The sequence below is a fragment of the Falco punctatus genome, assembly GCF_963210335.1.
Source record: "Falco punctatus genome assembly, chromosome: 3".
Taxonomy (NCBI): Eukaryota; Metazoa; Chordata; class Aves; order Falconiformes; family Falconidae; genus Falco; species Falco punctatus.
The window spans coordinates 87,766,199-87,779,564 of NC_137582.1; the positions used below are offsets into that span (position 1 = coordinate 87,766,199).

Below are 13,366 nucleotides of genomic sequence, written 5' to 3' on the forward strand. Positions count from 1 at the left end.
CAAAGATGCCAGTTCAGCCAGTGAAAAAATATTATGTCTGAAAGATCTTGGATTCAGTGAACTTTCATCAGATCTGAATTCCAGCTCTGGTTGCCCTGGAAACACTGGGATGCTGAAGACACCTGTCTCAGGGCAGCTTTGTTTGAGGCTCAGCATCAGGAGCCTCAGCCACTGCAGCACTTTCCAAGACAAGGATGAGAGCATTAATTTCACTCAGCAACTGCCGGGTGGGTCAAATTTCTCCTTCCTAGAATTAATATTGATTCACATCCAGCCCAGACCTTTTGAGATGAGTTTTCCTGGTAATAATGCACGTCTGTACCATATGGCTCCCGGCTTTGAGTTACTCATTCCCCCAGGTGGGTGCAGACACCGTGTCTCTTATTTGCCCTGACAAAGCGGCAGAGGGAGCTCAAGCAGTTCAAACACATCCTAGAAGAACCTGAACATTGAATAGACCTCTCCCCACTGTATCACAGTTTGCAACCAAACACACAGCTGTTCTCCAGTTGCATTACAAGATGGAGCTAGACCGACTATTCTCAGCTCTGTTACCAGTTTTCCACTCATCTTCTTGGCTGCCTGGCCTCCATGCCTCATGAAGCTGAGAAACTGCAGAATTTATAAATTTCATTAGGAGAACACAAGAGTGTTCAGTGCCTCTTGGACCAGGACTCTATTTTATTCTGCTCTAAAGGATGGTATTTTGTGGCCAAGTTTCTCCCTCAATCCCAAGTTTTACAAAGTTCTAATAAAAAAAGTTATGCAGCCTAAAACCTAAATCACTACCTAAATCCCCAGATGACAGGGCATTCTAGGAGTTAATCACAATCATTTAGGATGCAAAAAATGATTAAGATCATCGAGTCCAACCATTAACCCTATACTGCCAAGTCCACCACTAAACCATGTCCCTAAGCACCATGTCTATATGCCTTTTAAATACCTCCAGGGCTCATCACTCAACCACTTCCACAGGCAGCCTGTTCCAGTGCTTGATAACCCTTCTGGTGAATAAATTTTTCCTAATATCTAATCTAAACTTCCCCTGGTGCAACTTGAGGCCATTTCCTTTTGTCCTATCGCTTGTAACTTGGGAGAGGAGACCAGGCCCCACCTGTCTACATCCTCCTTTCAGGTAGTTGTAGAGAGCCATAAGGTCTCCCCTGAGCCTCCTTTTCTCCAGGCTAAACAACCCCAGTTCCTTTAGCCGCTTCTCGTAAAACTTGTTCTCTAGATCCTTCACTAGCTTTGTTGCTCTTTGGACACACTCCAGCACCTCAACGTCTTTCTTGTAGAAAGCATTAAGTACCTCAGCCTTTTCCTCAGCCTTTGTCACTATGTTTCCCCTGCATCCAATAAAGCGTGTAGATTCTTCTTAGCCCTCCTTTTGTTGCTAATATATTTATAGAAAAAAATTTTTATTGTTTTTTTTTTTTTATTGCAGTAGCCAAATTAAGTTCTAGTTGGGCTTTGGCCCTTCTGATTTTCTCACTGCATAGCCTCACAACATCTTTGTAGTCCTCACGAGTTGCCTGCCCCTTATTCCAAATGTTGTAAACTTTTTTTTTTCCCTGTATTCCAGCCAAAGCTCTCTATTCAGCCAGGCCTGTCTTCTTCCCTGCCAACTTGTCTTTCAGCACATGGGGATGGTCTGCTCCTGCAGCTTTAAGATTTTTTTCTTAAAGAATGTCCAGGCTTCCTGGACTCTTTGCCCTTCAGGACTGCCTCCCCAGGGACTCTGTCAACCAGGCTCCTAAACAGGCCGAAGACTCCCTGCAGAAGTCCAGGGTAGCAGTTCTGCTGACCTCCCTCCTTACTTCTCTGAGAATTAAAAACTCTATCGTTGCATCATCACTATGCCCAAGATGGTCTCCAACCATCACTTCACTCAGTCCTTCTCTGTTCACAAACAACAGGTCCAGCAGGACGCCTTCCCTAGTTGGCTCACTGACCAGCTGTGTCAGGATTTCTCTTCCACACACTCCAGGAACCTCCTAGACTGTTTCCTCTCTGCTGTACTGTATTTCAAGCAGACATCTGGTAAGGTGAAGTCCCCCATGAGAACAAGGGCTAGCAATCACAAGACTTCTCCCAGCTGCTTATAAATACTTCATCTGCCTCTTTATCCAGGCTGGGTGGTCTGTAACAGACTCCCACCATGATATCTGCCTTGTTAGCCTTTCCCCAGATTCTTACCTGTAAACGCTCAACTCTTTCATCACCATCATAAAGCTCTAGACTGTCAAAACACTCCCAAACATAGTTACCCCACTTCCTGTCCTCATTTGCCTGTCTACCCCTTTCAAAGGGCTTATAGCCATCCATTGCAGCACTCCAGTCGTATGAGTCATCCCACCACATTTCTGTGATTGTAATTACATCATAGTTTTCCAGCTGCGCAATGGCTTCTCCAGCTCCTCCTGTTTATTGCCCATGCTGTGTGCATTAGTGTAGAGGCACTTCTGTTCGGCTATTGATCTTTTACTGGGGAAGAAGCCCTAATTCCTGTGTGATTGCTTTCAGGCACTTCCATGATTTCTAACACATCAACAACCCTTATGTCTTGGCTACCATATGCAGCTCCATCCCCTACCCACACTGAGATGGCTAAGGTGCTGTGTTCATCAGTACAGGGACATTTCAAATGTGCTCCAATGTACTCGGCACATCATGGAGCGGACTGAAGGACCTTGCTAGCACACCATCCCTCAAACACTGTCATGCCACCCCCAGACTTATCTCTAGCAAGCCTGGTTTTATCTCTTTCCCGCTTTAAGTGTAGTTTAAAGCTCTTGCAGTGAGCCCTGCTAACTCTGTGCAGAGCCTTTTCCCCCTCTGAGACAGGCATACCCCGCCTGTTGCCAGCAGGCATCATGTCATGTAGATCAGCCCATGACGAAAACACCCACAATTCTGCCGGTGACACCAGTCACGGAGCCAGGTATTGATCTGCTGAATCTGCCTGTTGCTTCCCTCATCGTTCCCTGCAGCTGGAAGGATAAAGGAGAGCACTGCTGTGCTCCTGATCCCTCAACCAGGCATCCTAAGGCCTGAAGCCTCTCTTGATCACCCTTGGATTTATGGCAGCTTCATCGCTGCCCACATAAAAAGCCACTAACGGATAACAATGAGGGCTGTACCAGGGTAGGAAGTTTCCTCTTCACACCTTTAACCTGGGCTCCAGGGAGGCAGCAGGCTGCCCTGAGAGAAGTGGGTCCAGTCAGCATGTTGGGCCTTCTGTGTCCCTCAGAAGAGAGTCTTCAATGACAATGACCCGACTTCTTTTCTTTGTGGAAGTGGTTTTCACACAGGGCATAGGCCGACTTAACCTTGGCAACACCTCCAACCTAGATGAACTGTTGTCCTCGTCATTGTTCAGTTCCACTGGTGGAGCCTTGTACCTATGATGCAAAGGCACCTGGGGAGGTAGGGTAGTCATGGAGGAGATGTGCCTGCCCTGCCGGGCAGGAACTTGTCGCCATGGCCCTCTCTCCCTGGAGTTACCACATTCTGCCCGGTGGAGAGAGGACAGGGAATCCTCTGTCTCATGCCTCCTGGCTGCCTGACAGGCCTGTCCAAGGGAGGCCAGGCACGGTTCCAGTCGTCTGGTTCCCTCTTGCACTCCCTGATCCTCCTCAGCCTACTCCCCTCCTCCCAGTGCGCTGCCACTGAGTGGAGGAGTTCCTCCAGCTGGGCACATCTCCCACGGGAGCGCTCACCGCTGCTGGCTGGTACTGCCGTAAGAGCCGGGCACAGCCTGCAGCGGGGCACCGGGGTGGCTGCCCGTTCCCACCCGAGCTCTGTCTGGGCAGCTGCGTCAGTCACGGTGGGTGCAGAGCATAGAGAGGACAAGGCCTTCTGCTGGGTGGATCCCACTGCTCCCTGGTCTAGCCAGCAGAGTTACAACACCGTGCCATGTTGCACCATGCCATTTCCCTGTCCCTGTTTCTAGCACTCCCCAGGGGATTCTTCTACAGGTGTGGATTGTGCTGGCACAAATTGATCCCCTGGCCACTGAGTGCTCATTTCCATTACACTGCATTTAAATCTCCCACCATTGCTTCTGACCCAATCCAGGTCTCCTCAGCCAGAGCTGCAGGCTCCTGGCAGGTCCATCAACTCCCCTGAAGATCTCCTGGTTCAGGAAACCTGCCTGTGCACTGTGCTGGAGCGCTCCGCTGCCAATCATGCTGGCACCAGAGCTGCTAGCCTCAGTGACTGAGTGGGAATGTCTTCACTGCAGAGCATTCAATAGCTGTGATGGACAGCTGATGAGCACATGCCAGAACAACATGACTAGGACCCAACCATAACTGATATGTGCTAGGGTTTTTTCCAAAGAAACAAGTACTTAATGACTACCATAATTAATTATGATAATTATTGTTCTCTCTGAAGTGCCTTCCAGTTAAGGATCTCCACAAGTTTTTTTCTGCACCGTTTAATTAATTGCCCTGTTCTTTGAGGTACATGATATCTATGACCATGGGCAAGTCACTTAGCAGCCCTTTAACTTCCACATTAATAGAATGAGGTTAATAAGAACATTCTGTTTCACCGGCAGGAGGATACTATTAAAGAGATTATAGGATGTTCAACTTAGAAGAAGCTGGAGAACATATAAATGTCTAAGAGACCCATGGAGGAAACAGAGTTAGAGGAAAGCACCAGAGCTAGAAGTTTAACTGTCCTCCACACTTGCTGTTGGGCCACGCTGGTGGCATACCAGCTTGAGGCAACCCAGAGTCAAAGTCAGTTTGGACATTAGCCGTGGGCAAGGTTTCCGCAGGTATGCTTCTGGTAGATGCATTCAGGCTAAGTAGCCTTTAGGGCTAAATACAAGCTTTGGTTTAGATTTTTGTTTTCGCAAGCTATCCAACCCAAAATGCACTTCCCAGTGGTTTCCTTAGTAACCAGTCCATATGTCAGGAACGTATTTAAGATTATTATGTGTGAGGTAAACAACTCAAGATTAAAACAGGTTTAAACAGTAGCCCGTATCTACCAGATTTAGGGAAGAAAGCCACAGAATTCCCTCCATTTCTATTAATTCTTTTACATACATGGGAAGAAGTGTCTGTAGACTAGAAATCATGAAACTATCAGCTCTGCTATGGATTTATTGTCTAGGTAGAGAAAGAAGCAATTAAAGTTAAGGGAACAGTATGAAAAATAACTGCCTTGAATATTTCTTTCCAATTTTAATCAATGTTAGGTATAACAGCAGAAAAGTTAGTGTTTATATTTAATGTCTTAAGTTCATAACTCTGCAAATTATAAAGTTCTTTTCAGGTAAAAGCATTGATAGTGAGTACATTTCACATTGAGAATGAATAGCTAAAAAGGTTTTCATTTGCAGACAAATATTCATGGCTGATCTTTCATGCCCTTGAATATGCAGGGAATGGAAACAGCATCACATTACTTCTCCAACTAGGTGGAAATAACACAGCCTTAATGTTGAATCAATTCACAGAATAAACCCTGTGAATAGCTGCCGAGGAAATCAATATGAGGAAATAGTGAACTGAACATCCATTCTGCAAACAGTCAGACAAAAAAAAAAAATAAATATTGCAGCTATCCTGTTCTTGGTATCCCTGAAAAGTCTGGCCCTAGAAGCCAGCTGGGCACCCAGTTCCCATCCAGATTAACAAATTAATTGAGAACCAACTGGGAAGGTTGTGGAGAAAGAAATAAAGAAAAGAAATTGAAATAAAAGAAGGGTGATGGAGGGAAGCTGGGAAGTTACAGATAAGCAGTAGCATGGATAGGTAAGGGGAGAAGAGTATCAAATGAAGGAACTATTCAAAAGAGGAAGGAGTTAGAAAGAGGAAGTGGGATGGGGTTAAAGGCAGCAGGTAGAGGCAAAGTTCAGTGTTTTTCTTTCTATTACAAGATGGGAGACCTCTGTAAGAGAAAAACTGCCAGCTGAAGAGGATAAGACCTCTGAGAAGTTGGAGGGAGAAAGATACCAGAAATAGAGCCAGATGTGACCATTGGATTTGACGTCCTGTATAGCCCTTAAATTTCACTCTTCTGCCTTCTCCCTTTTTGACAAATGGCAGATTTCCCTTGAAGTGATGCAGTCTTAAAGGTTCAAAGAGTTGGAAAATTATCTTGGATAGCTGTGATCTTATCCATGATAGAGGAAAGATTCCAGGGACAGCACGACCAAAAGAGAAGGATAGGAGGAAGATGATTGCAAGGAGTCAGAGTACACAGAGGTTATGGGAGTGGAGGGTCAGAAAAGAGAGAAATGTTACAGATGAGGAAGAAAAACAGAGTGCAAATAAAGCTTTGTGCTGGTGAGAGCTGGGGAAGAATGGGTTGGAAAAGGAGAGAAGGAAGAGATGACTATTCTAATGTGGATTAGGATGACATCAGAAAAACTGTCTGTGCATTGATGCTGACACAGCAACCAGTTTGCCCAGGCTAGCAGTTGATAATTGATACCATCATTTGGGAGCTGCTGCTCATCAAAGCTTTTTAGTATAACCCTAGAAACCACCACTCTCTCCTTGCTCTTAATTTGTTTTAATGGAACACTTTTCCTGCCTCGTCCTGTATTTTTTAGCAACTCCTTGCAACCTTTCTTTATCCGCAGCACTTTAAGCAAGTGATAAGCTGCTGGTAACCTTGTTTGCAATTTGCAGTTCATTAGAAGTTCAGTTGGAGGCAAGAGCAACAGCTGGGTGCAGGGTGAATTGTTAAGCTGATGTGTTTGGTCTGAGCCTTGTCTCAGTCAGCCACTTATAGGTGCCACCTAATCCGGATCAGTCAGCACTCACTGGGGTTTTTTGCTTTGCCACTGGTGTCAGTGGTGATAACCATCAAAATGGGGAAAAAAACCCCAAGTATTAACTGCACAAAAAGCACAAAGTTAAACACAACTGTCACTGAGAAAAACAAGGGGCAGGATAAGATGAGGCAGGAGCAAGATGAGTGAGCATTGAGGATGTACTTACTGCAGTCATCAGTTGTCACCAAGCTGCAGATTGCCAGACTGAGTCCCAACTCCCTTGTTTCACACTCACCAAAATGCCCCTCAGTGAAGGTGATACTTCTCCCTGACCTGCAAACTTCAATGCCAGGAGGCCCGCAGACCCAGACTATGCCCCACTTTCCTAGAGCATGGAGCGCACACCCAATCCTGCAGCTGGGTTGAGAAAGAAAAATGGAGGTGGATGAGCCATAAGGTTAAGATATTTATATTTGAAAACACAGGGAAGCCCATCTCCACTGGGTATGGTGCCCTAATCATATATACAGTGCCCTAATTGTATATACAGTGCAATGCAACTCCAGGCAGAAACCTAACACCCTTCTCCGCCTTTCTGTTTCCCATTGTTGTTCCCCAAGCAGCACCTTCAAGCACTGCAAGGAGACTCAAAAGAGTGACAGAAACAGGGGCAGTGCCCACATACTCAGAAAGAGTTGCAGGATTTGAGCCTGTCATGTGGCAAATGTCCTCCAACACAGAATTTCTACAAAAGCTGTGGCCTAGCAGTACAACTTATACGTAACCTCTGCTCTCACCTGGCAAAAGAGAAAGTTGACTGCCCAGTCCACATCATCAAGCCCTTCTGCATTTTATTGGCCTGTGTCTTCTTCCCCTGTTACAGTATTTCAAGAATCTTCAGAGTTCTTGCCCAGATCTTTTCTGGTGAAGTTTCACAATGTAATTTCTGTTTACAGTCCAAGACTGGTCCCTTAAAATGGCATTTTCTGAGAGCTTGTGCTCTTCATCTTTGCGCAGGTCCAGGGCTTTATGCTGACACAGGGTCTTCCTGTGCTTACACATAGATCAGTGTTCTGTGTTTACAAAATAAAACCTCAATGTGAAGATCACCTCTTTGAAAAGCAAGAAGCAATCCTAGCCCCCAGTCTCTCTCTTAAGGTAGGGAGATACTTGTAGAATATAGACAGCGAGGAATATTACTAGAACACGTACTTGTTTGCCATAATAGTAGCAGAGCTTAACACTTACAAATTCTCCAAATTTATTAGCGTTGAACTCATCATCTAGCCATATAACTGAACTCAAATGTTCAGGGAAGTGATTAATATTACTCAGAACTACCAGTTTATGGATCATTGTCTGTAATCAGGTTGTGGTAGTCCAACAAGATCCACATTTCCTGTGGTTGACAATGGATTATTCACATAGGATGTGCAGCATAATTGAGTTAAAGTTATGGAAGCAAACGTACCTTCTGGAATTTGCCCGATATGAGTCACATAGTTTGGTAAAGTTGCATAATTCAGGAGTATTTTTATGCACTTACACTATAAAAAACACTATGATCATACGTTCTGAAGGACAACAAGAATGTGATAGGAACAGTCTTAGTTCATACTAGGATCTAGTCAAATAAATTAAAAGTACAGTGCAGTGTTTGGGAGGTTTAATTTATAAAGCTATTTCAAGAAACCCATGAGGATTTCACTAAACTGCAGCTGCAATGTGTGCACGCAAACAGGATGCTTTTCTATCACCAAAGGAATAACAAACAATTCCAAAAGAGGGGGTAATTTAGTTAAATATAGCACTTGAAATAATAAACTAAGAATTCACGTTTTGTGGTCATTCTACCTTCTTTGTGCAGTGGATAGTAGCAAAATCCTCAAACTGCTAATGATCGCAAAAGGTGTCCCTGTAAGAGAAAAAATGGGAATTTGGAGATGGCAAGCTAAAGGACAGCAAGGCAAGCACAGGCTCTAGGAAATAAGATAAAAAGAAAAAAGCACCTGAATGTTTAAGATCATTGCTTTGTCTGCTTCCCTAGGTCAGATTCTTGAGGTCTGTACTGGTTTTTGCTGGGATAGAGTTAATTTTCTTCACAGTAGCCGGTATGGGGCTGTGTTCTGGATTTGTGCTGGAAACAGTGTGGATAACACAGGGAATTTTTCATTATTGCTGAGCAGCACTGACACAGAGCCAAGGGCTTTGCTGCTTCTCACCCCACTCCGCCAGCAAGGAGGCTGGGAGTGCGCGAGGAGTTGGGAGGGGACACAGCTGGGACAGCTGACCCCAGCTGACCCAAGGGATATTCTAGACCATATGACATCATGCTCAGCATATAAAACTGGGGGGAGAAGAAGGAAGGGCGTGTACATTCAGAGTACATACATTTGATGGAGCCCTGCTTTACTAGAACACCTGCTTGCTGATGGGAAGTGGTGAATGAATTCCTTGTTTTGTTTTGCTTACACATGCAGCTTCTGCTTTACCTAGTAAACTGTCTTTATCTCAACCCACAAGTTTTCTCACTTTGTTCTTCTGATTCTCTTCCTCATCCCAGCTCAGGGGGAGTGAGTGAGTGGCAGTGTGGGGCTTAGTTGCTAGATGTGGTTAAACCACAAAGTCTTAAATGCACAGCAATGCTGAGATAAATGTACAATACTGTAACCACTGTGAAGGTGCTGATGGTCAGTGCATGAGCTTATTCCCTGATTTAGTGCAGCCTGAGGGCCAATCTCTGTTGTCTCTAAGAATCCTCTTACATCAGCCAAAGTAGATTCTTCAGGAAGAGGGTAAGAATTGGACAAAGCAGACTCCCAGTCTGCAATCATTTGCAGTTCAGGGACTTCCTGAAAAGGTGAGCTTCATATATTAATAACTCTCAATCTGTTTCTTTTCCTTGAAGAGGCTGCTAGAAGGGATACTTTTGAAGCCACATCAGCTTTTCGTTCCCACAACACACTGTGGCAGGAAGTTCCAAAGTTTAACTACAGACACGAGGAGTCACTTCCTTCCGTTTGCTCTGAGCTTGTCCTCTCCACTTAAAATTGCTGCTTCCTTATTCTTTTATTGGAAAATGCAATGAAAAATCAATCTTTTCCACTTCTCTATGATGTTCATGATGTTAAAAATTTATCCTGGTCATCTCTTAGATTGAAGAGGTAACCTATTTAGTTCTTCCTTGTATCAACTAGTTCTGTACTCCTATCATCCTTGTTATTCTCATCTGAATCTTTTTAGCTTTATTGTTTCCTTTTTAAGTGAGAGGACCAGAGCTGCCTATGGGCTTCAAGCTAGAATAGCCATAGATTTATATAATTGCATAACAACATTCCCTGTTTTGTTCTCCATCCCTTAGCTGGCGATTCCTAACATTTGGTTTGCTTTATGGACTGTTTCTAAATGCTTAGCCAACTTTTTCATGGAACTATCTATTACAGCCCCAAGTTTTCACTCCTGGCCAGTAACAGCCAGTTCAGGGCTACATATGAGCTGAGAGCTGCTTTCTCCCTTGTGCATCATTTCACTGTCCAGCCACTGAGATTCTGCAGTTCTTCACAGTCTATCCTTATCTTTAATAACCATAGTAGATTTGTGTCAGGACTAAACCTTGTCATTTCACTGTTTACTCCTTCCCAGCTCATATATGATTTTGCTGAGCAAATAGCATATATCTCCAGGGGAAACACTGCTGATCAACCTCTACCACAAGACCTGACCATGAGCTCCCACTCTGTTTTTTAGGTTTTTGATTCATTGCTTTTTTATTTATGCAGGGATCTTCCCATTTACATCTTGACTTTCCATAAAAACCTCTAGTGAGAGATGCTGTCTGCAGCTTTCAGGAAATACTGGTTATATCAACAGGATATCCTTTATCCAAAGACTAGTTGACACCTTCAGAGAACTCAAGTGGGACTATATGGCAGGACTTCCCTTTTTAAAAGCCATGCTGACTCTTACACAGTACATCACATTTACCCATGTGTCCACTAATTCCATTTTTTTTGATAGTTTTTACAAAGCAGCAGTACAATACCAATCTGCACTTAGTTTCTTATGCTGCTGGAAGAGCTGAGGCCTCATGTTAATCTGAAAGGTTGGGGCAAAGGCACTTTCACTGGATCTGTATTTTCCAGACTGCAACATTCAAATGCCGGAAAAGCAAGAGTTAGGATTTTTTTTCCAGAATTTCCTCTTACTGTTTATTGGTTTTGGTCAAGTATACAAGTGAATGCATGACACTCAGACAGCAGCATCATTTCCCCATGCTAGGATTCCTCTACCTACCCCAAAATGTTACAAGCAAAATTCCCTGCTGGCAGTAATAGAATCATGGAATTGTTTAGATTGGAAAAGACCTTTGAGATCATCAGGTCCAACCATTAACCCAGGGCTGCCATGTCCATCACTAAACCCTGTCCGTCCACAGACGGTGATTCCATCACCTCCCTGGGCAGCCTGTTCCAATGCTTGACAACCCTTTCAGTGAAGAAATGTTTCCTAGTATCCAATCTAAACCTCCCCTGGCACAACTTGAGGCCATTTCCTCCTGTCCTGTCACTTGTTACCTGGAGAAGAGACTTGCCTGCCTACAGCCTCCTTTCAGGTAGCTGTAGAGAGCAATAATATCCCCCCTGAGTATCCTCCTCTTCAGACTAAACAACCCAAGTTCCCTCAGCCACTCCTCATGAGGCTTGTGCTCTAGAGCCTTCACCAGCCTCGTTGCCCTTCTCTGGACATGCTCCAGCACCAATACATCCTTCTTGAAGTGAAGGGCCCAAAACTGAACACAGAATTCAAGATGTGGCCTCACCAGTGGCAACTACAGGGGGACAAATCCTTTTCCTGCTGGCCACACTGTTTCTGATACAAGCCAGGATGCTATTGGCCACCTGGGCACACTGTTGGCTCATATTCAGCTGGCTGTCAACCAACAGCCCCAGGTCCCATTCCATCGATCAGCATTCCTGCCACTCTTCCCCAAGCCTGGAACATTGTGTGGGGTTGTTGTGACCCAAGTGTAAGACCTGGCACTTCTCCTTGTTGAACCTCACACAACTGGCCTCAGCTCATTGGTCCAGCCAGTCCAGATTCACTGCAGAGCTTTCCTACCCTCAAGCAGATCAGCACTCCTGCCCAGCTTGGGCAAGAGTTCCAATTAATCCAAGGAAGTCAGTCCAAATCATTGATAAAGATATTAAACAGAACTGGCCCCAGTACTGCACTCTGGGGAACACCGCTTGTGACCAGCCACCAACTGTATTTAACTCTACTCACCCCCACTCTTCGGGCTCAGCCACCCAGCCAGCTGTTTACCCAGCGCAGAGCACACCCATCCAAGCCATGAGCAGTCAGCTTCTCTGGGAGAATGCTGTGGGAAACAGTGTCAAAGGCTTTACTAAGGTCCAGGTAGACAACATCCACAGCCTTTCCCTCATCCACTAGGTGGGTCATCTTGTCACAGAAGGAGATCAGGTTCATAAGGCAGGACCTGCCTTTCATAAACCCATGATGGCTGGGCCTGATCCCCTGGTTGTCCTGCATATGCCGTGTGATGGCACCCACGATGATCTGCTCCATAACCTTCCCTGGCACCGAGGGGAGGTTGACAGGCCTATAGCTTCCCACATCATCCTTCCTGCCCTTCTTGTAGATGGCTGTCACATTGGATAACCTTCAGTTTTCTGGGATTTCCCCAGTTAGCCAGCACTGTTGATAAATAATGGACAGTGGCTTGGCGAGCTCTTCTGCCAGCTCTCTCAGTGCCCTCGGGTGGATCCCACCTGGCCCCATAGACTTGTGCATGTCTAAGTGGAGCAGGTCACTAACCATTTCCTCCTGGACTATGAGGACTTTGTTCTGCTCATCCTCCTCACTGTCTTCCAGCTCAGGGGGGTGAGTACCCTGAAGGTAACTGGTCTTTCTCTTAAAGATGGAAGCAAAGAAATCATGAAGTACCTCAGCCTTTGTGGCAATGCTCCCCACCAGTCAGTGCTCAGTCCTCTCCACATTGTCAGAACTGCAAGATGGGCACACACCTCCCTTTGGTCACATCTCCAAGGGGCAAGAAATGCCCCTTTCTCACCACATCCCCTAAAAACCTGGGGGTGGGAATCCTGCCAAATGAGGGGAGGAAGCACCAGACAAGTTAGTTGCTGCCAGCCACCAGTTGCAGTCAGTCCCCAAGGAAAAGCAGTTATTTAGCATGTGGTGAATCAGGAACACGTTTATAGCTCCCAGACAACCAGCTCCCACCCCTCCCTTTTAAGAGGGAAGTTCATGCAGGCAACAATCTGGCTTCATCAAATAAGCCAACGTTAATTATTTCAATGATCAGGATGATTTTTTTGTTTTGAGGGTGCCAATTCATCAATCAATTTATCTGCACTGATTGCCTGGGAAAGCAGAGGACTAAATCATCTAACCAGTCTCACACCACTCTTGGGGTGGTGGGGTTACGACTTCCTCTTTAAATTTTGGAAAATACTGAAAGCAAAATAAATGATGCGAAAAGCGCAGCTGCTAAACAGCTCAAGAAGGGCCTTGTGGTCGTTTCCTCAAAAATAAACCACCAAAAGGTAAACAAGCACGCTTCCCTCTCATGAGGAGTACATT

General features: G+C 45.2%; 1 long non-coding RNA gene across 3 annotated transcripts in view; it reads left to right on the forward strand.

Moving 5' to 3' along the window:
- Window positions 1–13,366, forward strand: part of LOC308061304 — a 74,552-nt gene that overhangs the window by 29,604 nt on the left and 31,582 nt on the right. For all 3 annotated transcript variants that reach the window (XR_013927163.1, XR_013927164.1, XR_013927165.1), the window contains one exon: window positions 1–13,366. This exon is cut by the window's left edge; it is cut by the window's right edge and continues 31,582 nt beyond it. This is a non-coding gene — a long non-coding RNA (uncharacterized lncRNA).